Source organism: Camelus bactrianus, chromosome 2 (genome assembly GCF_048773025.1).
Source record: "Camelus bactrianus isolate YW-2024 breed Bactrian camel chromosome 2, ASM4877302v1, whole genome shotgun sequence".
Classification (NCBI taxonomy): Eukaryota; Metazoa; Chordata; class Mammalia; order Artiodactyla; family Camelidae; genus Camelus; species Camelus bactrianus.
Window position 1 is genome coordinate 112540240 of NC_133540.1, and position 19571 is coordinate 112559810.

Below are 19571 nucleotides of genomic sequence, written 5' to 3' on the forward strand. Positions count from 1 at the left end.
AACTGGAGACTCAAGCCAGGAGCTGGGGTCCAGGACGGGCTGCCCGAGCTGGGCGGAGAACGAGGATGGCTGCACTAAGACAGCCCCGGGGGACTGGAGGGTGCTACGCAACATGGATGAGTGGGTGCACAGGGCAGAACAACCTGGGCCCTCCATAAAACAGCATGGCTGATGTGCCTTGGGGGGGAAGGGTGCATACACCCATCTCTGAAAACCCACGGAAGGTTTTCGGAGAGGAGAGGCAGGGCTCAGGTGCGGCTGCCATATCCTCCAGGGCTTGGCACCCAGGTTGGGCGGGGGCGAAACCTGAATCCGCACCTGGGGGCTCAGCAGCCTGAAAGGCCAGACAGTGACTTGTTTGCAGCCCGAGTCAGATAGGATCCTTCCGCCCTGATGCCTTGCAAAGTTCACATCACCAGTACAAACAAGGAGCTGAGTTTGGACACGGAGAAGGGGTGGGGCTGTTCCGCGGTCTTCCCAGGTGCCTGCCTGTGGAGCATTGACCCGAGGTGGAGCGTGTGGCGGCATGGAGCTGTGGAGCGACCTGCAGCAGGAGATGGCGGGTGGCCCCCCCCTCCACCTTTCTGGCAGGAAAGCTGTGCTGGGAGGGGGCGCGATCTGCTTGCCAACAAGCACTGGGAGCAGCACAGAGGAGGGCACCAACAGAGGGCCTCTGTAAACAGCAAGCTGAGTTCACGAAACAGGGCGAAAACAGAAAGACTTCTCATTAAGAGCCCACAGTCTCCAGGTGAACAACCTCTCCCTTTTTTTTTTTTTTTTTAATCTGTTCTTCTCTGTTGTATTTTCTATTACCTTTTTAATTTTTACTTTTTAAACAATTATATATCCTCCCAGTTTTAATTCCTTTAAAATTTTTCTTTTTAAATAATATTATTATTTTAAAAAATCCATGTGATGTCATTTCTATCTCTCATGGTTTTGATCTCCTGTTACTGATTATACACAGGTTTCAAATATATTTTTTCCTCTTTTCTCCTTTTTAAAGATTTTTAAGAGACGTCTCAACCCGTTTGCTATTTTGCTTCAACCTGCTCTTCAATTATTCATTATACACTGTTTTCAAACCTTTTTTTCTCCCCTTTTTCAAAATTCTCTCTTTATCATATCTTTTTTTATCTGTCCTATTTTTATTACCTTTTTAATTTCTACTTTCTAAACAATTGTATATGCTTCTAAGTTTAATTCCTTTTTAAATTTTTCTCTCTAAACAATTATATATCCTTCTAGTTTTAATTTCTTTTAAATTTATCTTTTAAAGTAGTTATATTATTATTTTTTTTAAAAAAACACCTTATTTCATTTTCATTTCTTTTGGGTTTGATCTCCTGTTATTGATTACAAATAGGTTTCAAATATCGTTTTTTGATCTGTGTTCCCTTTTTTCTTATTAAGGGTTATTAAAAAAAGACGTCTCAACTCGAATGCTAGTCTTGATTCAAACTGCGCTTCCATAACTGATTATACACTGTTCAAACCTTTTTTTCTCCCTTCTTTTAAAATTCTCTTTCTCTCTCCTTTTTTTTTTTTAAGTTTGACTTCTACATAGGCATTAGATACATAAATAAATAAACTCCTTAAGGACCACAATAGATAACTGATACTCCATAAGCCACAGTGCCAGAGAGGTATGAGCAAGATGAAGAAGCAGAGAAACCATTCCCAATTAAAAGAACTAGAGAAATCCCCTGAAAGAACGATCAATGAAATAGACATCGATAGCCTACTAGATCAAGATTTCAAAAAAGGAGTGATCAAAGTACTGAAGGAACTAAAAGAGATAGTGTTTAGAGATATAAAATATGTCAAAAATGAAATCGAAGCTATAAAGAAGAGCCAAGTAGAAATGGTAAACTCATTGGCTGAGATGAGAAAGGATCTAAAGGCTGTGCAAAACAGAGTAGATAATGCAGAGAAACGAATTCATGACCTAGAAGACAGGACAACAGAAAGCACCCAATCAGAACACCTGCAAGATAAACAAATAAAAACAAATGAAAGCAACATAAGGGACCTATGGGATAATATAAAGCATGCCAATCTTCACATAATAGTGGTCCCAGAAGGGGAAGAAAGAACAAAGGGACTGAAAAAGTATTTGAAGAAATCATGACTGAAAACTTCCCAAACTTAAAGAAGGAATCAGATATCCTAGTATAGGAAGTTCAAAGGGTCCCAAACAGGAAAAACCCAAACAGACCCACACCAAGACATATCATAATCAAGATGGCCACAGTCAAGGATAAAGAAATGATCCTAAAGGCAGCAAGAGAAAATCAAAGAGTGAGTTACAAGGGAACCTCCATAAGGCTCTCAGCTGATTTCTCTACACAAACACTACAGACCAAAAGGGAGTGGCAAGATATATTCAAAGTCCTGAATGAAAAAAAGATGCAGCCTAGGATACTTTATCCAGCAAGGCTATCCTTTAGGATAGAAGGAGAGATAAAGAATTTCACAGACAAGCAAAAACTAAAAGAGTTTAGCAACACTAAACCCATGCTAAAAGAAATATTGAAAGGTCTACTCTAAATAGAAAAGCAGTAGGATGCTACAGAAATTAGAAACTCATAACTGGAAAGGTGGTAACTCATGAATTATAAATAAAATAAACACGAAATTGTAAAAGAAGACATCTAAATCATTAAGACTGGGAGAGGGAAGCAAAAAAAATAAAGAGTATTTTTTTCTTTTTTTTTTTCAATTTTTTGTTTTCGGTAGGATGGGTTTGAGATATAGTAATGGGCTAACAGACTTAGAGAAAAGGGTAACCACAAGACAAAAACTTACAAGGGAGTCACAAAAACTAAATAAAATCCATGATAATACAAAGGAAAGTTACCAAACCACAAAAGGAAGAAGAAAGGAACAAAGAGGAAATACCAAATCAACTGCAAAAATAAGTTCAAAATGGTAATAAACACACATCTATCATTAATTACTGTAAATGTTAATGGACTAAATACTCCAGTCAAAAGACATAGAGTGGCAGACTGGATAATAAAGCAATAACCTTCAATATGCTGCATACAAGAGACCCACTTTAGCAAGAAGGACATATATAGCTTGAGAGTGAAAGGATGGAAAAGGATATTCCATGCAAATGGAAAAGCCAAAAAAGCAGGTGCTGCAGTACTGATTTCAGAGAAAATAGACTTTAAAACAAAGGCCATAAAGAAAGATAAAGAAGGACATTTTATAATGATTAAAGGAGTGATACAAGATGAGGATATTACACTTGTTAATATATATGCACCCAATATAGGAGCACCTAAGTACATAAAATAATTACTAACAGAGATAAAGGGGGATATTGATGGGAATACAACTATAGTTGGAGATTTTAACACTGCTTTAACATCACTAGACAGATCTTCCAGACAGAAAATAAACAAGGCAACAGAGAAATTAAATAATACTATAGAAAAATTAGATTTGGTGGATATCTTCAGAGCATTACATCCCCACAAAATAGGATATACATTCTTTTCAAGTGCACATGGAACATTTTCTAGGATTGATCATGTAGAAAAGAAACCTCAACGATTTTAAGAAGATAGAAATTATCTCAAGCATCTTTACTGACCACAATGCCATGAAACTAGAAATCAACAACAGAGAAACAAAGGAGAAAGAAAGGAAAGCATGGAGATTAAACAATATGCTATTAAAAAAACAATGGGTCAATGAGGAAATCAAAGCCAAAATTAAAAAATACCTTGAGACAAATGAAAATGAAAGCACAACCACACAAAATTTACAGGACACAGCAAAGGCAGTGCTAAGAGGGAAGTTTATAGCGATACAGACCTTCCTCAAAAAAGAAGAACAATCTCAAATAAACAATTTAACCCACCAACTAAAAGAACTAGAAAAAGAAGAACAAAAAGCCCCAAAAGGCAGCAGAAGGAAAGAAATTATAAAGATCAGGGAGGAAATAAATAAAATAGAGATTAAAAAAACCATAGAAAAAATCAATCAAACCAAAAGCTGGTTTTTTGAAAAAGTAAATAAAATAGACAAACCTCTGGCCAAACTCACAAAGAAAAAAGAGAGAGCACAAATCAGCAAAATAAGAAAGGAAAATGGAGAAATTACAACAAACAAAATAGAAATACAGTATAGCATACGAGAATATTATGAAAAACTATATGGAACCAAACTGGATAACATAGAGGAGATGGACAAGTTTCTGGAAACATACAGTCCACCAAGACTGAATCAAGAGAAACTGACCACTTGAACAAACCGATCACTAGAAATGAAATCGAAATAGCAACAAAAAACCTCCGTACAAATAAACGTCCAGGACTGGACGGCTTCACTGGGGAATTCTACCAAACATACAAGGAACTCATACCAGTCCTTCTTAAACTCTTCCAGAATATTGAAAAAGAGGGAATACTCCCAAACTCATTCTATGAAGCCACCATCACCCTGATACCAAAACCAGGCAAAGATACTATCAAAAAATAGAATTATAGGCCTATGTCACTGATGAACATAGACGCCAAAATCCTCACCAAAATTTTAGCAAACAGAATCCAACAACACATAAAAAACATTATACATCATGACAAAGTGGGGATTATCCCAGGGACACAAGGGTGGGTCAACATACGCAAATCAATCAGTGTAATACATCACATCAACAAGAGAAAGGACAAAAACCACATGATCATCTCAACAGATGCAGAAAAAGAATTTGATAAAATTCAACACCCATTTTTGATACAAACTCTCACCGAAGTGGGTATAGAGGGAACATATCTCAACATCATAAAAGCTATATATGACAAACCTACAGCCAGCATAGTACTCAACAGTGAAAAACTCAAAAGCTTCCCACTAAAATCTGGGACAAGACAAGGATGCCCACTATCACCACTCCTATTCAGCATAGTTCTGGAAGTCCTAGCCACAGCAATCAGGCAAGAGAGAGAAATAAAAGGGATCCAAATTGGAAAAGAAGATGTAAAAGTGTCACTATATGCCGATGACATGTTACTATATATAGAAAACCCTAAAAGGTCCACACAAAAGCTACTAGAGCTGATTGAAGAATTCAGCAAGGTAGCAGGTTACAAGATTAACGTTCAAAAATCAGTGGCATTTCTTTACACTAACGATGAATCAACAGAAAAAGAAAGTAAAGAAACAACCCCTTTCAAAATAGCAGGCGAAGTAATAAAATATCTGGGAATAAATCTAACCAAGGAGGTGAAAGAATTATACACAGAAAACTATAAAACACTGATGAAGGAAATTAAAGAGGACTTTAAAAAGTGGAAAGATATCCCATGCTCTTGGATTGGAAGAATCAATATTGTTAAAATGGTCACACTGCCCAAGGCAATCTACAGATTTAATGCAATCCCTATCCAATTACCCAGGACATATTTCACAGACTAGAACAAATCATAATAAAATTCATATAGAACCATCAAAGACCTAGAACTGCCAAAGCATTACTGAAGAGAAAGAAAGAGGCTGGAGGAATAACTTTCCCAGACTTCAGACAATACTACAGAGCCATAGGCAACAAGACAGCATGGTATTGGTACAAAAACAGACATATAGACCAATGGAACAGAATAGAGAGCCCAGAAATGAACCCACAAACTTTTGGTCAACTAATCTTTGAGAAAGGAGGCAAGAATATACAATGGAATAAAGACAGTCTCTTCAGCAAACGGTGTTGGGAAAACTGGACAGCAGCTTGTAAAGCAATGAAGCTAGAACACTCCCTTACACCATACACAAAAATCAACTCAAAATGGATCAAAGACTTAAACATAAGACAAGGTACAATAAACCTCCTAGAAGAAAATATAGGCAAAACATTATCTGACATACATCTCAAAAATGTTCTCCTACAACAGTCTACTCAAGCAATAGAAATAAAAGAAAGAATAAACAAATGGGACCTAATGAAACTTACAAGCTTCTGCACAGCAAAGGAAACCATAAGTAAAACAAAAAGACAACCTATGGAATGGGAGAAAATCTTTGCAAATGAAACCGACAAAGGCTTGATCTCCAGGGTATATAAGCAGCTCTTATGACTTAATAAGAAACAACCAAACAACCCAATCCAAAAATGGGCAGAAGACCTAAACAAGCAATTCTCCAAGGAAGACATACAAATGATCACTAGGCACATGAAAATATGCTCAATATCACTAATTATCAGAGAAATGCAAATCAAAACTACAATGAGGTATCACTTCACATCAGTCAGAATGGCCATCATTCAAAAATCCACAAATGACAAATGCTGGAGAGGCTGTGGAGAAAGGGGAACCTTCCTACACTGCTGGTGGGAATGCAGTTTGGTGCAGCCACTGTGGAAAACAGTATGGAGATTCCCCAAAAGACTAGGAATAGACTTACTGTATGACCCAGGAATCCCGCTCCTGGGCTTATATACAGAAGGAACCCTAATCCAAAATGACACCTGCACCCCAATGTTCACAGCAGCACTATTTACAACAGCCAAGACATGGAGACAGCCTAAATGTCCATCAATGGATGACTGGATAAAGAAGTAGTGGTATATTTATACAATGGAATACTACTCAGCCATAAAAACCGACAACATAACACCATTTGCAGGAACATGGATGCTCCTGAAGAATGTCATTCTAAGTGAAGTAAGCCAGAAAGAGAAAGAAAACTACCATATGAGATCGCTCATATGTGGAATCTAAAAAAACAAACTAACAAACATAGCATAAATACAAAACAGAAACAGACTCATAGACATAGAATACAAACTTGTCGTTGCCAAGAGGGCGGAGGGTGGGAAGGGATAGACAGGATTTCAAAATTGTAGAATAGATAAACAAGATTATACTGTATAGCACAGGGAAATATACACAAGATCTTCTGGTAGCTAAGAGAAAAAAATGTGACAGTAAATATATATATGTTCACTTATAACTGAAAAATTGTGCTCTACACTGGAATTTTACACATTGTAAAATGATTATAAATCAATAAAAAAATGTTAAAAAAAAATGGAAGATGAGACAAGATTAAAACTCCAAACAATGAATTTATATTAAACATTGAATCTTATAAGGGCATATTTGAAGACTAAATATGGTAAAATGTGTACTGTTCTAACAGAATAAAATAATTAAATAATATTTTAGCTATAAATATTATATTATGATTTATAAATATAATAATTATTGTCAATTTGCTCTTTGAGATTTTGGCCATTAACACTCACTTTTTCACTACTCCAGTTCTTAGACAAATCTAAGTTAGTTTGTCTCTCTCATTTGATATTTCATTTAGTTTCTATCACTGTGCTATGATATAGAGAAGCAAAAACAAATGTCAGCTAGTGAAATATTTCAAATCATATTTTTATAATATTTATCTGTGATAATAATTTAAATTCCTACTTTTCTTGACTTCTTTAACTTAATATGCAGACATTTCTTTGGATTTGCACAAGCTTACATCAGTCTATACATACTATCCTTAAAAATTTTTACTGACTTGAACTGACTTTCTTTAAATGTTACTTTCTGTTATGCATATAGATTTGTGTTAATAGCCTTCAAACACTAAACAAATTTCCATAATCCATTTAAAATTAAATTGTACAAGATAACTTGATTGAAAGATTATGAACACAATCAAATATAAGGATATGAGATCAATAACATGATAGAAACAAAGTCACAATAATCTTTCTATTTATCTAAAATTAGTCTCTATAATTGCAACACAGAAAATTCAGAAAACATGTGTTTATATTTTTTTACTTTAAGGAAATGTCTTTCATATATATGAAATAATTGGAAGTTTGGTATAATGAACAGTAGTCTTCATTCAATATGTATAGTTTGGAAGAAAATCATTTGTGAAAAAATGCTTTAGCCTTTTCCATGACAACAATAGAACTGAACAAGTCATCCACGTATCACATATAAATTCAGTTTAGAAACTGATTCACTGGGATATTAAAATATATTAGAAATATCATTTCATTAGAGCTTAAAGTGTCTTTTACTGACAGCAAATGAGTTGACCAGTATTCCCTAGTGAAACTATATGATACAATGCCCACAGAGCTTTATATGTCACAATCTCTAGTCACTGAGTGCTATGAAAACTTTGAATTACTCATCTGTCAAACATTTAGAGCCCATGTCATTTTTCTACTTCTCTAGTTAGGAATAATCAATTTGTTTCTGATCTAAAATCACCACTTATTCTCTTTTTGGTATAATGGACTTTGACTTTAGAAAGCGATTGATATGTGAACAGCAGACCAAAAATAAAAGTTTTTCACACCATCATCTATATTGAAAAGCTTTAACTATGCCAAGATGCCATGCTGTTAAAAAATTCAGAACAAATTTAAATGATATCTCATATGGAAAAATAAATACATGGTCTTCCATGAAGCTACATTATAAACAATGTCACTATACATTTACATATAATAATTAGTTAATTTTTAGATATTTACTTTTAAGTGTGTCAGATGATTATCAATTTAAAAAGGGGGAGAAAACAACTGTATGGTACAGATAATGGAGTAAAGACTAAATGTAATAGCATTTGATGAGAATCCTACTAAATTTTAGAGAATCCTACTAAATCCTACTAAATTTGATGAGAACAAACCATCCTAAAATTTAGTAGATTAAAACAATAAATACTCTATTTATTCCTCATTTCTATGATTGAGTAATTTGAATTAGTCTTCATTTGCTTCTTATGATGTCAACAAATCTCGCTAACACATGTGCCGTCATTTGGAAGATAATGGGAAGGCTACAGTGTGTGTCACTTGTTTCAAAGCTGACTTCCCAGGCTTGTTCACATTATGCTGTGGTTCTTAAGGGTTCTCAAGATTATCAGAGAGCAAGACTTAATATATACAGGTACTTTTCAAAGTTCTGCTTACATTTCTGATTTCCTATTGTCCAAAACAAGTAACAGACTCACACTGCTGGAGAAATGGACTCTTAGTTGAAGAACTGGAATGCTGCATTAAAAAAGGGGATACACATGATAGGAAAAATGGTGGGCATTTTTCTATCTATCATACTAAAAATTCTAAGATAATACAACAATATTACAGACAGAAAGAATATATTTTTCTAGAAGAAAATGCATTCTGAAATACAGGCTGCCAAATAAAGTTGCTATTCTTTCAGGTCACTAACACCTAAACTCCTGAAAGTTCAGAGAATATTCTGCCTTATCTGCATTTGTCATGTTAATGAAGCTTCAAATGCCAAATAATTGATTCATTTACTGAGCCTCCCTTGTAGCCGTAATGTGGTCACATGACCTAGGCTCCACCAATTAGAAATACCTGCCTCCCTAGTTTGAAGCTTAGAAGACAAAGCAAAAGATGTGCAGTTTGAAGCTTAGAAGACAAAGCAAAAGATGTGCAGGGAAAAAAAAAAAAAAGGAACAAGTGCATCTACAACAGCCAGTTTCCAGGGGCAGCAGTGACAAGGACTCTATTGCTGGTTTTCAATGCACAGTGTCACCAGAGTGGTGGCAGTATTATTTTCACTGAATAGTGAGGTTGTGGGATTTAGAGGGAATATTCCAGACTACATAATATTTTTTGACCCTTTTGAAATGTCTATAATCTATCTAATATCCATCACTTAACACATTTCTTATCTGCTTGAGTTGGCCTGGGTGAAGTTTGGTGGTTTGCAACTAAAATGCTAAATAATATACATGATGTGATTATTGTGCAAATTAAGCATTAATTGGCAAAACGTCTCTCTCTATGTATATATAAATTGAATAGCATTTTGCTCTCTATTGAAATTTTATCAGAAAAATACTCATAGAGATACAAAAGACACACAGTATAAATAAATTTTGTATATTCCACTCATAACAGATCTATAATGATGCCTATCTAAAGTCCAAATGCTGCCATAGAAGATGCATGAGTAGCGAACTTACCATATGCTCCATTGAAAGATAATTATTTATTCATCCTTCTACCCAATTGATAAAGCAAACAGAGAGTATATCTTAACCAAGATACCTTTTTTCATAATTTAGGAAACTGTAACTCAAAATGTTTAATAAAAACCCCTTTGATTCCCCAATATTTTCACGTCTGAATTTTCTCATTCAGATCGCAACTCAAATGTTCCCTCCTTAAAAAGGTCTTCCCTGACATTCCTATGTAAAATATAGAGCTTACTCTTCATCCTCCAAATTCTTTCTATTCCTTTGCCCTGTTCCATTGTCTGCTCAACACTCTACAAGACAATATAACATAATGGTTAAGATTTTAGCCACAAGAAACAAATTGGAAAACAAACAATGTAATTAAAAAGTGGGCAAATGATCTGCACACCTCACCAAGAGGATCTATAATTGGCAAAAACTGCATGTGAAAAAATGTTCATCGTTATATGTCATTAGGGAATAGCAAAGTAAAACAAGTTTCCACTACATATCTTTCAGAAAAACTAAAATTAAAAAAAAAATAATAATAAAAACATCTAATGCCAGCCAGGATGTAGAGCAAAAGGAACTCTCATTTATTGCTGTTGGGAGTGCAAAATGATATAGCCACTTTGGAAGCTAATTTGGCAATTTCTTAAATAACTAAATGAGTCTTATTATACAGTCCAGCAATTGTACTCCTTAGTACTTTCCCAAATGAATTAAAAAGAACTTGCACACAAATGCTTATAGCAACCTATTCAAAACTGACAAAAAACTAGAAGCAGCCAAGCTATCATTCAAAAGGTAAATAGATAAGCTATGGTACATTCATCTAATCAATTATTTCAGCAACAGAAAGAAATAAGCTATCAAGGCATGAAAAGACATAGAGGAACAGTAAATGTATGTTGTTTAGTAATAATAATAATTTAAAAAAAGCCAGTCTGTCAAGGCTATATACTATATACTATAGACTGAATGTATCCTCTCAAAATTTATACATTGAAACCTAATTCCCAATGTGGTGATATTTGAAGGTAGGGCCTTTGGGGATGACTATATCATGGGCATGGAGCCCCCTTGAATGGGATTAGATCCCTTACAAAAGAGATCCCTTGCTCCCTTCTGCCATGTGAGGACACAGAGAAAAGATGTTCATTAACCAGGAAGTGGGCTCTCAGTAGACACCGAATCTGCCAGCATCTTGATCTCGGATTTCTCAGCCTCCAGAACTGTGACAAATAAATATTTGTTTAAGCCTCCCAGTTTGTGGTATCTTTGTTACAGCTGCCTGAACAAAATACTGTATAATTTCAATTACGTGACATTCTGAAAAAGGCAAAATTATAGAGACAGTAAAAAGATCAGTGGTTGCCAGAAAGAAAGGGACAGGGGGATAAAGAGGTGAAGCTCAGGGGATATTTAGGAAATTATTCTGTAATATTATAATGTATATGCACATTATATATTTTTCAAAACTCATAAAGCTGTACAACACAAAGAGTGAGCCCTAATGCAAACTATGGCCTTTAGTTAATAACAGTATATCAATACCGATTAATTAATTATAACAAATATACCACACTGATGCAAGTTGTTAATAATAGAGGAAATTATGAATGAATGAGAGAGAAGGTATATAGGAAGGAACTCTCTATATTATCTGCTTGATTTTCTATAAATCTAAAACCCAAAAATGAAGTATATTAATTAAAAAATCAAAGAAAGAAACACATTGCCAATCTTGAAGCTCACCAACAATTTAACATATATGTGTCTAAGTTTCTTAACCTGAATTATGTAAGTGATATTTCCTATCTGACAGTGTGGTTGTGAACATCAAATAGACTTATGCATGTAAATATTATAGAAAAATGTCTGTCACATAATAAGAACCCAGTAAAAGTTGGCTTTGACAGTATCATCCCCATTGAAAATGCTCTTCCTCATTTTTATTTTTGATTGTCAGTTTTCTGCCTGCTTCTTAGATTAATCTGTAGGTACAGGAATATTTTCTGTCCTGTTCATGGTTAAAACAATAGAAATTTGTATACTGACTGATATGTAGTAGGGTTCAATAAATATTTGTTGAGGGAATAAAAAGATGTCAAGTGCAGTGTTGTTATTACTAGTTTAATAATGAAATAAATTGCTATCACTTGGCTAGGGTAATTAATCTTGATAGTCATTTCTGCTTCTGAATTAAATATAAATTTAAAGTCTTAAAATATTTAACATTTACATATTACTCTTCTTGTAATACCATAAATTCTGCTTCCCTAAATTACATTTTAAATGTGCAAATCCCCCTCACCCAGTTATAAAGTGTTCATTTAATCTATTACTCCATTGCTATGGTTTTATAAACAGTTCTGTGATTATTTAACCAGGGAGTTCTGCTCTCATCTTTCACAGGAATCTTTTTCAAGAAAAGCCATCAACTTGTACTAGTCATGTGGCATATAAAGGATCATTAAAATGCTTTATAGACAGATGTCCTTTAATAAATAAGGAATTTCTGTGCTGAATACTGGTTTGCAGTATGGCATATGGATACTGACACATGAATGTGAAACTTATCCTTACCAATTTATGGCTGAAAGTGAGATCTTGGGCTACTGCTCAGAATCCTTATCCACTGAGATAATAATAGTACCAAATTCACAGAATGAACTGAAGGCAACATAAGCTAACAAACACACATATATGTAAGTATCACAGAACAGAACCTGGTATATAGCAAGAATTCAACAAATGAAAAATACTATTTAAAAAACACTTAGTTGAAATGGAAAAAATACATGTCAGATGGAGACAATCTTCTCATTCTAATGTTTGACAAGAAAACACATTTGAAGTGCCAAGTAACAATTAGGTCAACTGATTATTAATGAAGCCTTTATTTTCATCACAAGGTTTTTATGTCAATTCTTTGCTCAGTTCTCTGGCCTTAGATTGCTAATTTATCTCCAGCTCACAATCTCAGATACCCTTCCTATTAATATTAATTTTTTATTGAGCAAGAACATACATAGGTCAATGACAATCTATCACAATCGCCAAGGGAACCACCATGATCCTGGTAAACAGCAAAGCCCAGGTGAGCCAGTATTGCTAAAACAGAGTAAAGACAAGCCTGATGGATCGCCTTCTGGAGAAAAAATAATTAAAGGAGAGTCTTCTGGCAGTGTTCAACCTAAAAGACAGCATGTTCTAAAAAACTTTTCATAATACTAATATAAGGATTTATATCCAAGAGATTTCAACATAAGGGTTGCATCTCAGAAAATATTACCAAATACCGTATGTATCTATGCAATTAATAAGATAAACTAGGCCTTATATACACATACTTGTTGAGATCTGTCAAGAAAGGAAGTGTATACAGGTTAGTCTTTGAGTTACTGAAGACAGGAACTGAGAAGCCTGCTAATTTATCCTAATTGTTTTGAACTGAGAAATTGCCTGTTTATCCTTAAAGTACCCAATATTAAAACAAATAAAAACCAGAAACATACAACTAGAAGACAAGAGTAACTGAATCACAATGAACAGAACATAATTTGTATTAAGAATAAGGCAAATATGTATACCAACCATGAACTAATTAATTCATAACCAAGTGATTAATAACTGTTAATCACAAGAGTCACATTACATGGTACATTTTTTAAATACTCACTCACTTTGAGATCACCTCAGTTTTTCGCTTGTTTTTAACCCAGACGCATCTTCAAGTATTTCTAAGGAAACATCCTTAAAAAAGGTAGATCCAAACAATATTAGAAACAGTAAATTAAAATTCCAATTTGTAAACCACACTTCTCTCATTTCTGTTTGGATAGTCATACTTCTAAGGGGGGTGGTTCCCAAATTATGAATATTTAAATTTTGAAAAATCATTAATATATAAAACTCCACATGAGAAAAGGCAGAAGATTAAAACTGAAAGGTAAGTTTCTACTCTAGCTTGGCTTTCTCACTGAAACAACTAAAATAATAAAAATTAATCCACTTAGAATCTTTATCTTGTTTCTTTGCTCTTTTCTTCTTCACCTTGTCTTGGCACTATGGGTCTCCAGAACTCAATTACTCTCTAAAAATATTCAAGCAAATGAAGCTATTTTAGGTTCTAACTTCATGAGAAACTTGGCTAGATGTCAAAGAGTGCCATCATCTCACCCACCTCGCCCCTCTTTCTCCATCATTAAACACGTGGTTCCTAACCCAGTTCTGTTCGACTTGAAAACCTTTGGCCTTAGCACCAAAGAGAGTGAGATGAGGAGTTGCAGGAGGGGCTGCTGGAAGATGCAGAAGGTATAAGATTGCAGAGGAAATTCAAGACTTAATGTAGGAATCATGAGAAAAATGTGCTTGTTTTTGTCCATAGTTGGAAACAACACACTTTCTCATGCTGATACACAATCCTCTCTACCTCTGTCATAACTGTGTGGTTGTGGGGATGAACCCAGTATTTGATCTTGTTTGGAATAAATGCTATATTCTTAAATATTCCAGTTAGCAATTTTTTTTTTTTTGGTATTAACAAAGATATGTCATTATCAAGCATTGCCTTAGGCTTATATTTACTATAGAAATTGAAAAAAGGAAATTATTACAAATAGCTAACTGATACATACACACACATGTACACATCGCAAACATTTGAAATATAAGTTTAGAATTGGGGAATGGATTTCTACAGAGATAGTATATTGTCTGTTAATATTCTTTAGTATCATCTTCTATATTACATATAAAATCTTGTTACTATACACTTATTTATTTTTCTGTTTCTCACCTTACACAATTTTAAAATCCATAAGGGTAGGGATTTACACAGGACACAAGTGCTCAAAATTACCTACTGGAAGAACAGGAAGATAAGGCATCTGTGGATCTCAAAAAAAGGCAACAACTGAGCTAACAGCTTACTTGGCTAAAAGCAAGGATTGTGTTGATCATATGGCAAGCTATCTGCTGTACAATGGTTTATTAATTACGTGGTAAGATTCCCAACTGATGAAATTGTTTTACTTCCTAGACCCAGATTATGGTAATAAATATGAAAGAGTCTGTGTTAATATTACCCAGAATTTATTTGGCAATTGTGTATTTAGTGTTTGATATAGGCCAGGCAGAATTACAAATAATTCATTTAATCCTCGCCAGAGTCAACTGCTATGACTGTATTATTACCATTCCATTTTACAAATAAAGTAAATGGAAACATAGAAGGTCTAGAAAACTTTCCCAGTATCACCAAACTAAAGTGTTGAGACTAAAAATCCAAACCCTGGAAGTCTAATTCAAAAATCTATCTTTTAAACCACTCTCTGTTATCTCTGCATCCTTCATATTGTCTTTCTGTAACAGTAAATAAAATAAAAGTTCCAATAATACATTTAGTACTTTGTTATTCTTTCCAATCTCTAAAGCAATCTTTATTTACATTTATATTTATTGTGGTTTATAAACATATACATTTTATATAAATCAAAATTATTCCAGTTAAGGAATTAGAATGCATATGTAAAAATGAAATAATGAGATTAACAGCAGTTCCTTCATTCATTTATTCATACTTTCAACTACCCCCCCCCAAATCCAATAAACATTTTTTAGCATTTATTATGTGCCAAACCTGGGTGAGACATTAGGGGCACAAGAGTGAATAAGTGAGGTGTCATACGTGCTTTCATAAAGCTCACACTTTATGAGAAAGAGTGGCAAATCTGAAAAAAAAATAGCTATGAGAGTATGAACATCTCTCTGTGTACTTCTCTGTCTGTCTGCCTGTCTGTCTGTCTCTTTCTCTGAGACTAGATCACCATCCAAAAAGCTTCTAGTATTTGGTCTCATAAAAAGTGAAGAAAATTGTTTTCTATTCTGGGTAACCAGCAATTATATTCTGTACCAATCTAATTGATAAAAATAATTCATTACATAGCTTTAATTTTGTACTTTTAACTAAAATGAACTTGAATATATTTTCATGTATTATCAACTATTTATAATTTTTCTTCTTGTTACCCTTCTTTTTCTGCTTTCCTAAGGAATCTTCTAACTGATGCATCACATGTGTTGATGAGCCTTTTGCAACTTCTAAGGAATAGAAGGATGATTACCATTCACAGACTGTGTTGCATTTTCTAATAGATGATGGTAAATGGATCTAGACAAGAACAGACCAATTTTTCCTTCTGCCAACAAAAAGTATAGAGCCATTTACTACTCAGCAGGCCTAATGGTAGAGGTCTTTCATGGTCAGAAATAGACTTGAGACTACAAGCAATAATTAGAACAATGGAGGCAATATATACCAACCAATATCAGATTCCAGTGTGTATGTGCTATTTCCTTTGGGCACACATTCAAGATATTAACTGAAATTAACACATTTACCAGTAAAACACTACTTTGAATATAATTAAACATATACACATTTAGTCCAGTAAGAATATTTCTGATGGTTTATCTTCCATGAAAAGTAGACAATTTAAGGGTTTGAGGAAACTTGGTCTCACAAAAGATAGAGTAAGAGCGGTAGGTGCCTTTAACCCTGGGTTCATAACCTCAGGAAAGACAGCTGTTTGGGTGTTTTTGTTTGGGAATCCTGCCCTCAGCAAACACATCTGATGTTCATTCATGGTCTCTTGGCTGCAAATACTCACAGCCATCTGTTAGGATGGCATGTTGCCTGTTTACAAGTTGGTGAGCCTGTTCTACTAGGAAATGGGTGCCAACAGTGTGTTTGGTTGGGTAGCTGTGTTGTCTTGCACAGAAATTGCCGTAACTAGACCATCCTCTGTGACAAGTATATTTTATTTGTGTGGGTTTTTTTTTTTTCATTAAAAACCTATTTCATATGTTACCAACTTTTTTTAGAAAACAGGATATACTGGCTGCACTTTTTGCTCCCTCCTCTTTGAAGATGGCCTGCACTTTGTCTATGATGAGTGTTTACCTACTTTTTCTTTAACCTGAGCACCCAACCCCCACATGTGGCCTTTCTTTTGCCTTCTGAAACAGCCTACACTCTATGCACTCTCTAAATGAATCTACCTTTACTAAAAAAAAAAAAAACAAAAAAAGAAAAAAGAAAGCAGGATATATTTAGCCTAGCACAACCTTGAGAGTTGCTTCTTTCTACAGATGCTATTTGTGTCTTTTAACATGGTATGTAGACAAACAACAGACTACTACTGCCTTTTAAAAGTAACTGTCACTTGTATCTTGGTTAATTTCTCCCAGTACTACTTTGCTTTTACATATTACTGCAGTTTTATACTATTACTAGTTTATAGAATCCTGTACAATATATTATAGCTACATTTAGTCTCTAACTGTATTTCACAACTATCTTTCAATAAGCCTATATATTTCTGTTGTTTTTTAAAAAAATAAAACTTTGTGTTGATACAGAATGCAATAAAAAGTAAAGGGAACCAGTGAAGTCTATGCTAGTCTTGTGGCATAATAACTATAAAGACAAGAAAAAAAATCTAATAATTTTCTTTTAATATATCTTTTCATCATGGCCTCTCAGTTAACTTAGGAGATAGATTTCTATAAGAAATATAATCCTCAAGTGTTTAATAAAGTATAATAAGTAAAACAAAGGCATTTCTTAAAATGTTGTTATATTCATATTTGATTTCCTTAAAATATAAACTCAAAAAAGTATTTAATAACATCTAATCTACCTAATTTATGTTCCTGTTATGATCATAAGTGTACTTCCTAATTTATAAATTCATGATAAAAATGAAAGGAAATCAATACCACTATTGTTCACCACACACTTTGTGAGTCAGGAATTATAAAATGAACTAAGCAGGATCTATCAGAGGCAATAGAGGAACACAGTGAACTCATACTAAAGTTTTAAATCCAGATACCATTTGTCAGCAATGTCCCTTTGATGGAAATAAATGAAAATTACCATGATCCCCACAGTCCATTCACTCTATCAGTTTCCTACTGTTGCTAAGGATTTCAAGTGCATGTCTGCCAGAGTTCAGGGAAAATATACCCATTATGATCAGTGAGGGAATCTAACTTTAAATCCCTACCTAGTGTCTTACTGAATAAAACGGGATTTGTAAGGCACGGGCATTCCCTTGTCCTAGTATGGAAACAGTTCCAAGCAATCAGCTTGTTTGATGATTTACCTTAGTGCAACCTAATTCTTCTTTACTACTCCCAGATGATTGGGATGCTTCCCCTGCAAATAATTTTGCCCATGTTCCTACAGAGAGCAAAGTCTGAAAAGTTATCCAAATGTTGCCTAACAAAAATCCAGCACAAAGCAATGCCACTTAATGTGTTTTTATTTCTCCTTAGAAGCTTTTCAGTCTAGCATGTGGTGTTATTTTATTTTTAAATACCATTTTGTTCTTGACCACTTTAAAAATTCTTCCACCTTCTTCTTGAAGGTAGAGGGAAATCAGAATAAATTTTTAGTTCTTCCCAAAATTAGAGGCACAAAGAAAAATATCCAGAAGGCATTATCCCACAGTTCAAGGCTTGTGGTAAATGAAAATTTATAAATAAGGAAATTTAATCAATGTGAAGATGTGAAGAGACAGAAGTGTCTGGGTATTTTCACAGACGTTTACATAAGAAATTGGATATAGGGAACTGAATTGGAGGTAATGATTCAGGAAGTAATTATTTAAAAATAAGTTTTCGTACAGAAGAGTTATGCTGAAACAAATGTAAAAATGAAAGGATTTTATGTGCATAAAATCTAAATAGAGATAAAAATTTGCAGGATTAAAAGAGCCCATAAATTTAAATATCTATATAAATACTCAGTAGAACCACTGACACTTCATTTTACTCTTTTTAAGATTTTTTTTGAAATGACATCTTCAACAATTTCTTATACTTGTCTTACAAAGTCAAGCTTCAGTGATTAGCTAGGATTCTCTTTTTTCTTCATTATGGTATCATTCATTTACTCATTCCTTTACTTACTTGTTTATTCCATTGATCCTGTGTCTGATTTGGAGATTTGCTGGAGTTAAGAGGAAAGATTTATACAAAGATCAATGACAGAAAAGAAGAAATTTTAATTTGTAAGTAAAAAGAAGCCTGCTACGTTGCTTGTGGTGGTGGAACAACGTACTACAACTTAGAGGGCTTAAACAACACACGTATATAGTCTCACAGCCTGCAGGTTAGAAATCTACAATCAGGATGTTGGCACAGCCCATTCCTTCTGACGACTATGACGACCTGTCACATGCCTCTCTCCTAGCTTCTACTGATCTCCTGGAAATCTTTGGTATTCTTTGGCATCTCCTTCATCACTCCAACTTCTGCCTTCATATTTACATGGCATTCTCCCTATGAGCATGTGTCTGTTCAAATGTCCCCTTTTTAAAAGACATCAGTCATTGGATTAGGTGCTCATCTTACTGCAGTATGATTTCATCATAACTAATTACATCTACTATGTAATGTTTCTAAATAAGGTATTATTCTAAGGTACTGAAGGTTAGGATTCCAGCCTATGAATTTTGGGGGACATAATTCAACCTATAATAAAATCTATCACCATATCGCATTAATTATCCTATAACAATGTG